Here is an 11,989-nt window from a genome sequence, read left to right on the forward strand (position 1 = left end):
TATTCTGGTGGATAGCCACATATATTAACACATTCCATTTCCAAAAAAAAAATACTAGGTAAGAAAGTATAAAGTATTGTCTATAAAATGGTTTCTTCTCCGAGCAGAACAAAACGTAGTATTGAAATAATTACTCCAAGTTTTGTTGAGACTTTATGCTGTATCAGTACCAAAATGTTCTCTAATTCCTTGGATTTGCCTGATTTTTTAAAATAGGTTTTAAAATAAATAGTAATTTTTAATTTTTTAAAAAATAAGTTAAAATAAATAGTAATGTGTTGTTTGCTTATGGCAGGCATGAAACAAGACTGCATTAACATTGTGTGTAAGTTGAGGGGCTACATTTTATCAGAATCTAAACAGAATGAAAAATACATGATTTTAAGACAAATACCTTATGTGTTGTTCAAATTTAATGAAAGAATTATACAGGGTATAGTAGAAAGAATGCTATGCACTCAATGTGGTATGAAGCAAAATACCTTCCCAAAATATCTATCATTCCCAAATATCGAATTCCTCAAATGTAGATTTAGATTATATATATGTAAAATAATAACCTTTCAACACCTAAGGAATGCAAGTTTAAATAATTATCAGATGGGGGAACTATACTCAAATGGGTACTTAAAAGTCCCACCTGTAGTTCGAAAGGGACATGATTAGGTAATTTCCATCAGAAAGATGTAAAGATGGTACATTTGAAGATAAAGCAAAAGACAACAACCCAGATTCTGAAGTTTCTGGAAAGCGGAACAGGAAGTAAATGCCTTTTCCACTAGAATCATCTGAAAAGTATTTTAGCTCTGTCGGTGGCTCGATTTTAATCTAGTGAGACTTCTTTTAGATTTCTGTCCTTTAGAAATGTAAAATGATTAATATGGATTATACAAGCCACTTAACTTGTGGAAATTTGTTACAGCACATTTGGTAGCACATTTAGTTTAGTAAACTAATTCAACCTCAGCCTTTTCCTGATGCAACTACGGGGACAACACATGTTCTTGTTTCTGAGAATAAGAAAAAGTTGCCACCAGCTTTGGACACATTTATGATGTATATACTACTAAGGGCCTTGCATTAATGAAGTCTTGAAATTCTAAGCAATGTCTAAGTAAGAAGCTCCCTACGTTTATTTTCACATTTGAGAATCACTAAGTACCAAAGTTATGTAGAAGGCTAGAGTAAGAATATGGAAATGAAATCTATCTCCTAATATTATAAAGATAATTTATGCCATTTTGAGTTACACTTTCTAAAGTAATAAAAAATAAGGTAAAACAGAAACAGAAACTCAATTTTCTATCCTTCCTAACTTTCCAACAGGAATTAGAGAATCCAGTAAAGATATAGCAATCCCAGGATGGTATAGGATCACTAGATGGAGGAAAAGAAGATGACAAAAATGGATCCCCTGAAACAATGGGAAACAAAATCTACACGTACAGATTGTGATATAGCTAGAAAATAGTTTCCACTATGCTAAGACTTTCATATTTTAGTTTTGTTTACAAAGCCAGATTCCTCTCAGGAAATGACTCTTTATTAATACTCAAGGGTTTGCAGCTTATAACCCAGCAACAAGCAATGCTTCTAAATGTAAAAAAGCATGATACTAAGAGTAACCAAGTCTACTTCCATTTTTATAGCTGATAAATAAGAATGATCTTGAGGAATAGTCAAACAATCTTGAACTTTTTCATACCTTTCTTCTTCTCCAACATGAGAAGTCCTAGGCAAGATACGTAAAATATTAATAAAGTTCTTTTATATTTTTTATTGTTCACACTAAAGCAAATGCACTTTTCCTCTTTGCAAGCCTGACTTTGAAAGAGTCAGACCCTCACAATTTTATAAACAAAAGTTTACTCCTTTTGTATAGGTGTTTTCCTGACTTTGGGTGTTGCTCTCTATTATTTTGGCAACTCCATAGAAAAACAAGATAAATCCATTATGCTAATATTGGATTGCTCAAAGTCAAGCTGTCTTCAAACAAACTTTTCTGTTCCCTTCTTACTGCTAATTAAGGTTTAATTATTGCTCTTTAAGTGATAACAAAACATGATACTTTAACGTATATTCTCATTGAAACAGGGGAAAACAGTAAATTCTGTGATTGCTTTTTTAGTTGATTTCAAGTATTTTCCTTTGCTGTTTTCATTATTGCTATTGATCCGGTCTTCTAATCAGGAACACAGGGTTAAAGAAAGAGATCTTCTTAAGATATAGGATGTTAGGTAGAAAAAATAGATGTATAATTAAAGATTTTCATCTCTTAAGAGACTGAAAAGCTATTACTGGCATGGTTAAGATGACTTGAATGTTTTGGTTTTTAAACTAAGTGAAATGCATGTAAATTGTTACAGTTGTTCCAAACAATGACTATGACTTATACTTTTCTGCTCCAATGAGATGAAAACTCTGACAAGGTTGGAGGGCATATCAGTTTTCTGGTAGAAGAGTTAATGTTAGAAAGCCAAGGAAGATTACTAAAAGAGCACTGCCTATCACGAATAAGTTCATTATACTCAGTACATATAAGTATATAAACATACAAAAATGAATTGAGTGAGAAATATGTGATTTACACAATTGATTAAATGACAACTAAAACCAGAAAACACTTCTCTGAATTTATATAAACTAGTATAACTAGTGAGGATATAAATAATTTTAGAATATATATTTTAACATTTATGTCAAAATATTTGTTTATTTATAACTGTTTATTTTTACTTGTTGTCAATCTTGGGGCTTGAAATCTCGGACTGGACACTGTCCCTCAGCTCTTCAGCTCAAGACTGGTGCTCCACCACTTGAGCCACTGCCAGTTTTCTGGTGGCTCATTGGAGATCAGAGTCTCATGGACTTACCAGCCTAGGCTTGCTTTGAACCATCATTCTCAGCTCTCAGACTCCTTAGTAGCTAGGGTTACAAGCATGAACCACTGGCACCTCGCTACATAATTATTTTTTATACATTTATGAAGTATTGAGTGGTAATCACATTCATTTATATGTTGTGTAATGATCAAGATATATATATATATATATATATATATATATATATATCCACTAATTTCTATATGTAACATTTCTTTTTAGTGAGACTTTTCAAAATCTTATCTTTTGGCTGTGATGAAATATCTATTCCTAACTATAAGCATTTTGCTTCTAGTTGTATAATATATTTATTTTTAGTCATGGAAGTCTGCTAATTAAACTTATATAAAACATGAATTTTAACGTGAAAGAAATTCATAATTCCTTTACTTGCTTTAGAAAAACACTTATGCCTTTTGTTTTCAATTTATTTCTGTGGGAATGTGTAAAATTCATTGATTTAACTGTTAAAATTAATAACAGTTACATTATTTCAAGTTGATTCAAACTTGTATTTGAATGACACTTAACACAAATATACTTCCACTTTCTTCTACCACATAATTAAAATAATAGTAAAGCAAAGATTGGTGTTATCCATTCATGTGGAGAATTCTAGAAACTCAGGAGGCTAAGACCTGAAGATTTTGGTTCAATAGCAGTCTAAACAGATAGAAATGTGAAAACTTATTTCCAATTGTCCAGCAAGAATGATAAGGTGAGGATGCGACTCAAGGAATAGAGTGTCATCAGCCATTAGCAAAAAATTCAAGGGAGACCAATAAACATTGAGTTCGGGCCCTAAAAATGGCTCATACAGTTAAGACAACAACAAAAAAGTAATATGAACAGCAATAATGAAGACAAAATAGTAGAAAAGGTCATGAGGAATGTTGTGTAAACATCTGGAAGACAGAAATCATTTGACAGGATTTTGATTCATGAGACAGAAAAGTCGCAGTGTCATTTGTACAATCTCATTGTACTCATTGTGTTGAAACCTAGCTACTGAGTAACTCTTGAAAGAGTAGATTGGATTACCTGAAATAGCAGACATTGCCTGTAACTATGCACCATCCCACTCTGCAAAAATCTAAAATTTAGCTTGTTAATTTAAATAAAACCTCATGTTAGAAACTGTATGGTTCACATAGACAAGGGTCCTTATTTTGAGTCTTCAGACCAGTGCTTTTATTTATAACCACTCCTGCTTTACACCCATTCCCTTGAGCATCTAAATCTTACTAAGCTGCAGCAAGCCAAGGCTTTGAACTAGACCCCCTTGCCTTAATCCCTCCTTTTGTCCAGCTACAACTCATTTCACCTGCTATCTATGTCTTAGCATTAGTTGTTTTTGTTCAAATCCCCACGGGAAAACTCTTATATTCGTATAATCCCACTATAAATAACCTAAGTAGAAAAGGGAATAATAAGTGTTTAGCACTATCTGAGGGTCTCATCTGGAGGTTTGCTCCCAAATAAATCTGATCTACACTCTCTGTTTTTTCTCCATGGCTTTTGAGTCTGACAAATGATTGGTTTAGTTTGATATAATCCCATTTATCCAGACTTACTTTGGAAGTTTTGACCAGTGCCAAGGAGCCCTCGTGTTTCCCTTAACTCTTCCTATAACATTCTCAAGTTATCTGGACTTACATTGAGGTCTTCTATCCATTTGGAATCTATTCTGGTGCAGAGGGATATATAAAGATGTAACTTTAGTTTTCTGTGTACAGCCAATTCTACCAGTACAGTTTTTTGAAGAGGTTGTTTTTCTTCCATCCCGTGTTTCTGGCTTCCTTATAAAAGATTATGTGCCTATAGGAGTGGATTCGTTTCTGGGTCTTCAATTCTGTTGCTTTCAATGGAAATTCTTTGCTTTCAATGGAAAGAAAGGCATTACACCATTCCTGAGGAAATGGAAAGACTGGAAATTAGTCAAAGCCAATTCATTATATGCTGCATGGTTTTCCTCATTTGTAATAGCTAAATATGTCCGTAAATCTACAAATTAATCCAATAGATAGTAAAGGACCAATAATTACACTTGGACATGATTAACTAACAGCACTCTAAGCATTCACATGGCAAGAACAAGGGATGCTATTCTTATAAGAGATTATCACAATGGCTCAAAAGCTATGTGCCTATGACCATATAAACTGTTGCTTGTTGCAATGTACTCTAAGCATCAGCAATACATGTGAAATACATACATCTGTATATAATTTTAATAGATGTCATGAAAGGAACAGACTTTCCTGTAATCTCAAAAGCAAAATTTTTAGTTTAGAAGATAAAATTGAGGAAAGTTTTCAACACATAAACTAGAATACATAGGGGAAAATGTGGGAGAGAAAAGATAAGATGAAAAGTAGAGTAGCTATCTATTGAAGAATTCATAAACAATTTCCAAAACTATACAAGGGAGTTGGGGTACAGCTCAGTTGTAGGACTAGACTAAAATATACAAAGCCATTTGTTCAATCTCCAAGAAGGCCTAATAATAATTAATAGTAGTAATAATATAATTACTTGAAATAAGTGCTTTTAGAGAGGACTGAATCCTAAAAAAATAAACAAAATACTCTCAGTTCTTGTATCCAATGACATGAAACTACAAGAATGAAGAGAAAATAGTTTTCCTTTTCTATCTTTCCCTTTCCTTTTCTGTTTTCTTCTTTTCTTTTTTCCTTTGGCACTACTGGCGCATGAAGTTGCTAAGGCTCTGACCACCTTAGATTATTTTTCAGAGGAGATCTTACTTTTTGGCCAAACCTTCCTCGAGCAATAATCTCTTACTGATAGTTTCCACAAACGTGAGATAACAGGGAAATTACACTATATCTAGTGTTTTTTTGTTTTTGTAGTCTCTCAAGAATTTTTTGTCAGATCTGGCCCTGGATATCGGACTTCTAATCTCTGCCTTCTAATTAGCAAGGTATATTTGATCTAAAGCTTGGACCCAGATTATTTTTCAATGGAAACATCCAATATTGACTTCTGTTTTCTAGAAATCATTAAATTCAGTTGAGGTTAGTATGTACCTTTATGATATTATCAGAAGAACACAGAGAATTCCCTTGAATATTTTTCCAATTTATTTAAATATTTCTAGTATGACATCACAAATAGGAAATTAATATTTCACAAGTACCTTTTTTATTGTGAAAATACTGTAGAGAGGGATTAACTTACACGGGCAAGACAATGATTACATTTCTGACCAAGCATTGTAGCCTCCTATTTTGTATCCCCCTCCCATCCCTTCCCATTTCTCCCCCACCCTCCTATCCAATCTCTCGGTCCCCTGACCAAATTTGTAAAGTTTGTTTTTTGACATAATGACTTGTATATCTCATTGTTGCAATGGGTCCACCTGTATCCCTATTTAAACGATTTCTTTTTTCCCTTCCCCTCCACAAATTATACCAACATCAAATACAGTGTAAGCAGGGGTTATACCGTGAGAGAGGGACTCTAACAGATGTTGGAGGGGATGTGGACAGAAGGGAACCTTACTGAATTATTTGTGGGAGTGTAAACTTGTTCAACCACTTTCAAAAGCAGTGTGGACGTTCCTCAAAAGACTCCACATGGAGCTCCCATAAGATCCAGCATTCTCACTTTTGGACATTTACCCAAATGATCACAAACAAGTCCACACTAAAGCTCCCAGCACGACTATGTTTATTGCAGCACTATTTACCATAGCTAAGATATAGAACCAACCCAGATTCCCCTCAGTAGATGAATAAATCAAGAAAATGTGGTATATATACACAATGGAATTCTATGCTTCCATCAGAAATAATGACAGTGCCCCATTTATTAGGAAATAAAAGGCTTGGGAAAAAATTATATTAAGTGAAATAAGCCAGGTCCAAAGAAACATAGGTCCCATGGTTTCCCTTATTTGCAATAACTAGTATATATCTGAGTCAAGCAGAAAAGATCAGATAAGTTGATGTTAGGGAAATGAACCCCAAGATAAGTATGAAAATGTTTTTTTCTTGCTGTTTGTCTATGCTTAAGTAAGCAGAAGAGCTACTTCCTCTGCTCCCAGGAGTCTGTGACATGTGCTTTCCACATGCACAAACACAATCCTCAGATAATCCTGAGGCCGGAACCTGCATCATTCTGCCCCTCCAACACAGACCCTGAGTCTTCACAGGGGTATTCTTGTGTGTTTGGTTGTCTATGGGCAGAGGCCTTCTAGCTGGGCTTCAGGCACAGAGCTGATACTTCCTGTCTGTTGGTTGCAGAGTGTAAGCTTTTCTTCCTGGCCCGGTTTTGAATTGAGATCCTTTCATCTTAGGATTCTAAGTAACTAGGATAAGAAACATGAACCACCACCAACTGGCTTGTTTTAGAAGCATTGGTTTTCATTCATTGCTTATTTTCCTGGAAGGTTGATCTAGACAGGTTGCTTGTACCTCATGATAAGGTGATTTGAATAATACCCTTTGCCTCTGGCATTTCTGAAACTCATTTTCTTAGTTGTAGGCAAATGAATTTGTTCTAAAACCAATAGCATTTTCCTTCTGAGATGTTAGGTAGTTATTTAAATCTCGTATCCTTTCTTTTTGCAAAGCAATAAGGATGATTTTGTAAAACCCTACTTCTTGAGAGTATTATAGTTAGAAGTTATCATGTGCACACTTTCATATAGTCTCTCCTTTTATAAACTTATAAGATTGGGTGGAAGAATGATGTTGAATTAGTTTGATAACCACTCTAGAGTTTTTAAGCTTTAATGCTTATTAACTCAAAGGGGGATTAAAAACATTCAGAATAATGGAATGTGGCTACTACTTATTTGATATATGTGGAAAGATGATCAGAATTCGTATGATTAATATATCTTCAAATTTCTAGTGGTAGACTGCTATGCTGCCTGGGAGGAGATATTGTTGATGCCAGGGCTTTGAAAGCTGGTAACCAAGCAAAATATCCAGGGAGAGCATTTGTTAAGGATATAATTTCCAAGGCTCATAGAAAATATATTGAACTAGGATGCTAACTGATGAATGACTGAGCACCAAATTTTGTTTATTTGCTTCTTTGTTCTGTGACATCCTAGGATTTGGACCTAGGTCCTGGGTGCTGTCCTTTAGTTTTTGCCTCAAGGCTAGTGCCCTACCAGTTGAAGCACAACTTCATATCCATATATTTGGTGGTTAATTGGAGATCAGTCTTACCAAATTTTGTCTTTGGGCTTGCTTCCAACATGATCCTCAGATATTAGCCTCCTGAGTATGTAGGATTCTAGTTGTGAGCCACCAGAGCCCAAGTAGAATCACATTTTAAAAGTATTCTTTAGGTGAATCAGATGTGTCTGACTATTATTTTAGCACTTTGGTTCCAGGGGGTCATGTCAGATTTAGATGAAAATAAGAACTTTTCTTCTAGTAATCTGCAGTAACCAATATCTATCTAATTTATTCCTATCTTCATTTCTGACCTTTTTCTTCATTGTACCTTTCCATTCTTACTTCACAAGCAAGCATGTCAGTGCTGTTTTCCTTTTCTGAAACAAGTCAGTTCCATTCCGATCAATAGGGGATGTACTTGCTGTTCTTACTGCCTGGAGTACCTGCTCCTACATAATTGCCTGGATGATGGCTCTCATAACAACTATCTCCTCTTCAGGGCAATCTCTTCCAATCCCCATTGTAAAGTTGTTGCTACAAAACCACCAATGTCATGTCTCTGATTTATAGAAATTATCATTATGATTTCTGGTTTTCTTTTCAGCATGAAATTGGTGAGGAGAGAACCGCATTCATTTCTGTTTCTCCAACACCTGTAATAGTGTCTAGTCCTTGGTGCTCAGAAACCTTACAAGGAGATCAGCCTTCTCAAGCACAATTTATCCTAGGTCCTGGTCAGGACAACTCTTCAAGCTGAAGTCTGGTGGTTAGTAGTCATTCCTCTCATTCTTTGTGCCTTTTGGTGTTTTTGAGTCCACTTCAGTGCAAAACCAGTGCCTAACACCTATTTGCTGCTATGGCAAAGGTGGTGTGACATCATAGAAGTTATGGCCATTGTTTTGGGTAGCTGTGTGAGGACACCCATCCCCACACAATTTCCCCAATATATGTGTCTCTTTTGCATAGGAGTGCATTCAACAATTCAGCAACCAAACTGTCACCCAGTTCCTGATACACACATATTTGCTTTCCATTTCCTTTAGAAACAATAGAAGAATTCAAGACATGCTTTGAAGACTTGTCATTGAATTACTGAAACAGTGTATACAATTTTATGTATTTGTAAGTCTTTGTCCATCTCTCTTGAGCCCTTGCCATATTTCTATGTGTTTGCAGCTTGGGAAGGGAAATAATGTTTAATTCAGTATAGTCAGAGAATATAGTTCAGAAGGCTCTTTTTAGATCCTTTTGGAGGGAATGCCAAGTTTCCATCTGATGTTCTACAGATGGCCATCTTGGTACAGGAACTAATTAGACTGTCACAAGATAAGAGGCTTGTCCTGATTTCTACTGACTTTCCTCTGGGGTCAGGGTGTGTGATCCACTGCATATGTGTCTCTTTGCTACACTGGAGGGCCCAGGCCTCCTCTGAAAATCTAAGGCCATGGGGTAAGAGATTAAAACTCAGAACCAAGCTTTCCACATCACTAAGATCACAGACCTGGGTCTCATAGACTCAAATTATAGATGCTTTTTTATACATAGTGTAGTCAATTCCATTATATTCACTTCATAGATATATAAAAATATATGCATATGTTTGTTCATCTATTTATAATCAGTGTTAGATCTAGAAATGCACAAATATACATTTATATAATTATAATCAAATTAGATCACTACTTTCTCCAATAATATTTTACACTGTTTTGTGAAATAGTCAAGACTAAAAATTTAAATGCCTTTGTAGTTTGAAAAATCATATTGAATCTTATTTATTATATAATATACTATATATAACATCAAGAAAATGGTCTTATGTGAGCAAGCCATTACATCATTGGGCTCTGAGAGATGACACTTTCTCCTTTACAATGGAGAATATGGAACTCTGAGAGCCAGGCAACTGTAACTGATAGCTCAAGCTAGCTCACTTGGCCTGTGGCCCAGGAACAAGAAAGATGTTCCTGTGTTGTTTTCAAAGTTCAAGTGACTCAGGTCTCAAACATGAAAGGTATGAGTGCCTCACTTGATGCTGCAGACATTGGATCAGCATCAAACCACAAATCCAATGTTTCAGGCCTTTTTATATGAAGAAACCAAGGGGATCACAAGGCAACTCAGCAAGGTAAAACTATGACAGGAAACCTATTTAATCTCGTCATTGCCCACAGTAGAACCTTCTTCTGTGTGCTTTTATGTGTGTATACGGAGAAAATATGTACTGTGTACTTTTCAATCCACTCTATTACTCAATTTGAAGTGAACTCCCATTTCTATGTTTCAAAGATCCATTCTTTTTACCACCTCAGTGTTACAATGAGTCAGCCAGAACCCTGAAAGTGCCTTATAATATACGGAGCCTAGACTCAGGCTTATTGGAAATGCTGGTAATGGACCTGGTCCCTGAATACCTGAAAGGTGATCTCTTCTATGTTGGAAATTTCCTCCACCACTATAGAGAGTGAGGGACAATGGAAGAGTTGCTGGATGTTCTGGTTAAAAAGTGAGTGTTCCTCTTTCAAACTCAGAGCTATGAGACTCCCTGGCTGATTCTTGGAATACTTGGTACCTCTCTGATACTGTTTCACTGGGGTCTGATCACAGGAGCATGGCTTGAGACAAAGAAATGCACTCCCCAGCTAATTCCTTAGGACTGACCTGCCAGAAAATTTCATTTTCCTTAGAAACTAGTGGAGCCTTAGCAGTTTGCTTGCTGAGAGAACAGGATTAGAAGAAATAGCCAGTGGTACCTAACATCCACCCTCACCTAGGATATCACTATCTTAGAGTCCTTTAAAGGAATATAGACAGTAGAAAGAATGCAACTTGAACTTGAATTTGGGGCCTGAGTGCTGTCCCATTCGTAGCACTCTACCATTTGAGCCCCAGGTCCAGTTCTGGCCTTTAGCTAGTTAATTGAATTTTACAAAGTAGACTGGGTTCAAACTGTGATCCTCAGATCTCATCCTCCTGATTAGTAGGATTAGAGGTACAAGGCATTGTGCATTTATTTGCACAGATGCTTATAAGCATCCTCACAGAATTTCCTTGAAATGGAATAGACATACCTCCACTTTTTGTCTGTCATGTTTACATTACCATGTGGGTCTTAGCCAGTCCCATGTGTGTCTTGTTAATTCAGAAAAGGAGAAACATAGAGTTAACTTCCTTCTCTCATCCCATTGGTAAAGATCCTTCTACCGTAACTGGGAAGATGAACAAGATGAACATGTATGTGGACGTTGGCACAAAAAGAAGTTCAAACTGGGTATCTTTGAGGTTTCTGAATCAAAGTCAAATTTCTTCTTTGCACACCAGTTGTGATTTTCACCAGGGGGTTGAGGCTTGGCCTTTCAGTGGAGAGCAGATTACACAGTTATGAATGTGGTTTTGTGGATTACAAGGAGGGCTCTGCATAGCAAGTCAGATCCAATGGGGAAACAATGTTCTCCTCCTATCACAGGGAGAATTTTAGAGGATTTTCTTTGAGAAATTCCTAGAAGTGGGTTGTGAGGAGCATCCTGCTTGCGGGAGTCTCTTCCCATTTCCCAACATGCAAGTCCCATGAGAAAAATGCTTTAGTACAAGGCTCAGGATGGAGAGGGCGGGCTTACATTTTCCTTATTACCAATCTGCCCACAGCATCATTTGCTCCATCTTCCCTATGTGGGTGGACTTCTACCCTGATTATTAGTATGAGCACGAGAATTATGACAGTCTGAAAGAACTTACACAGTATGTCAAGTTCAACATGCCTTCGTCATACTTGCCCTTCAGCTTACATATTCTTCTGTAGTAGCTGAAGAAATGCATGACCCATGAGACCAAGAAAAAGAGGAAGAAGTCCTTGCTTAGATGCCTCAGAACTGGTGAGTAGAGATGGAACCTGAGTCTCTAGGGATGGGCCTGATTGGCCAAGAGCCCTTAGTACTCCCCAGCTTGGCAAAATGT

The sequence above is a fragment of the Dipodomys spectabilis genome, unplaced genomic scaffold (assembly GCF_019054845.1).
Source record: "Dipodomys spectabilis isolate Male_0828 unplaced genomic scaffold, ASM1905484v1 ptg000323l, whole genome shotgun sequence".
In the NCBI taxonomy this organism is placed as follows: Eukaryota; Metazoa; Chordata; class Mammalia; order Rodentia; family Heteromyidae; genus Dipodomys; species Dipodomys spectabilis.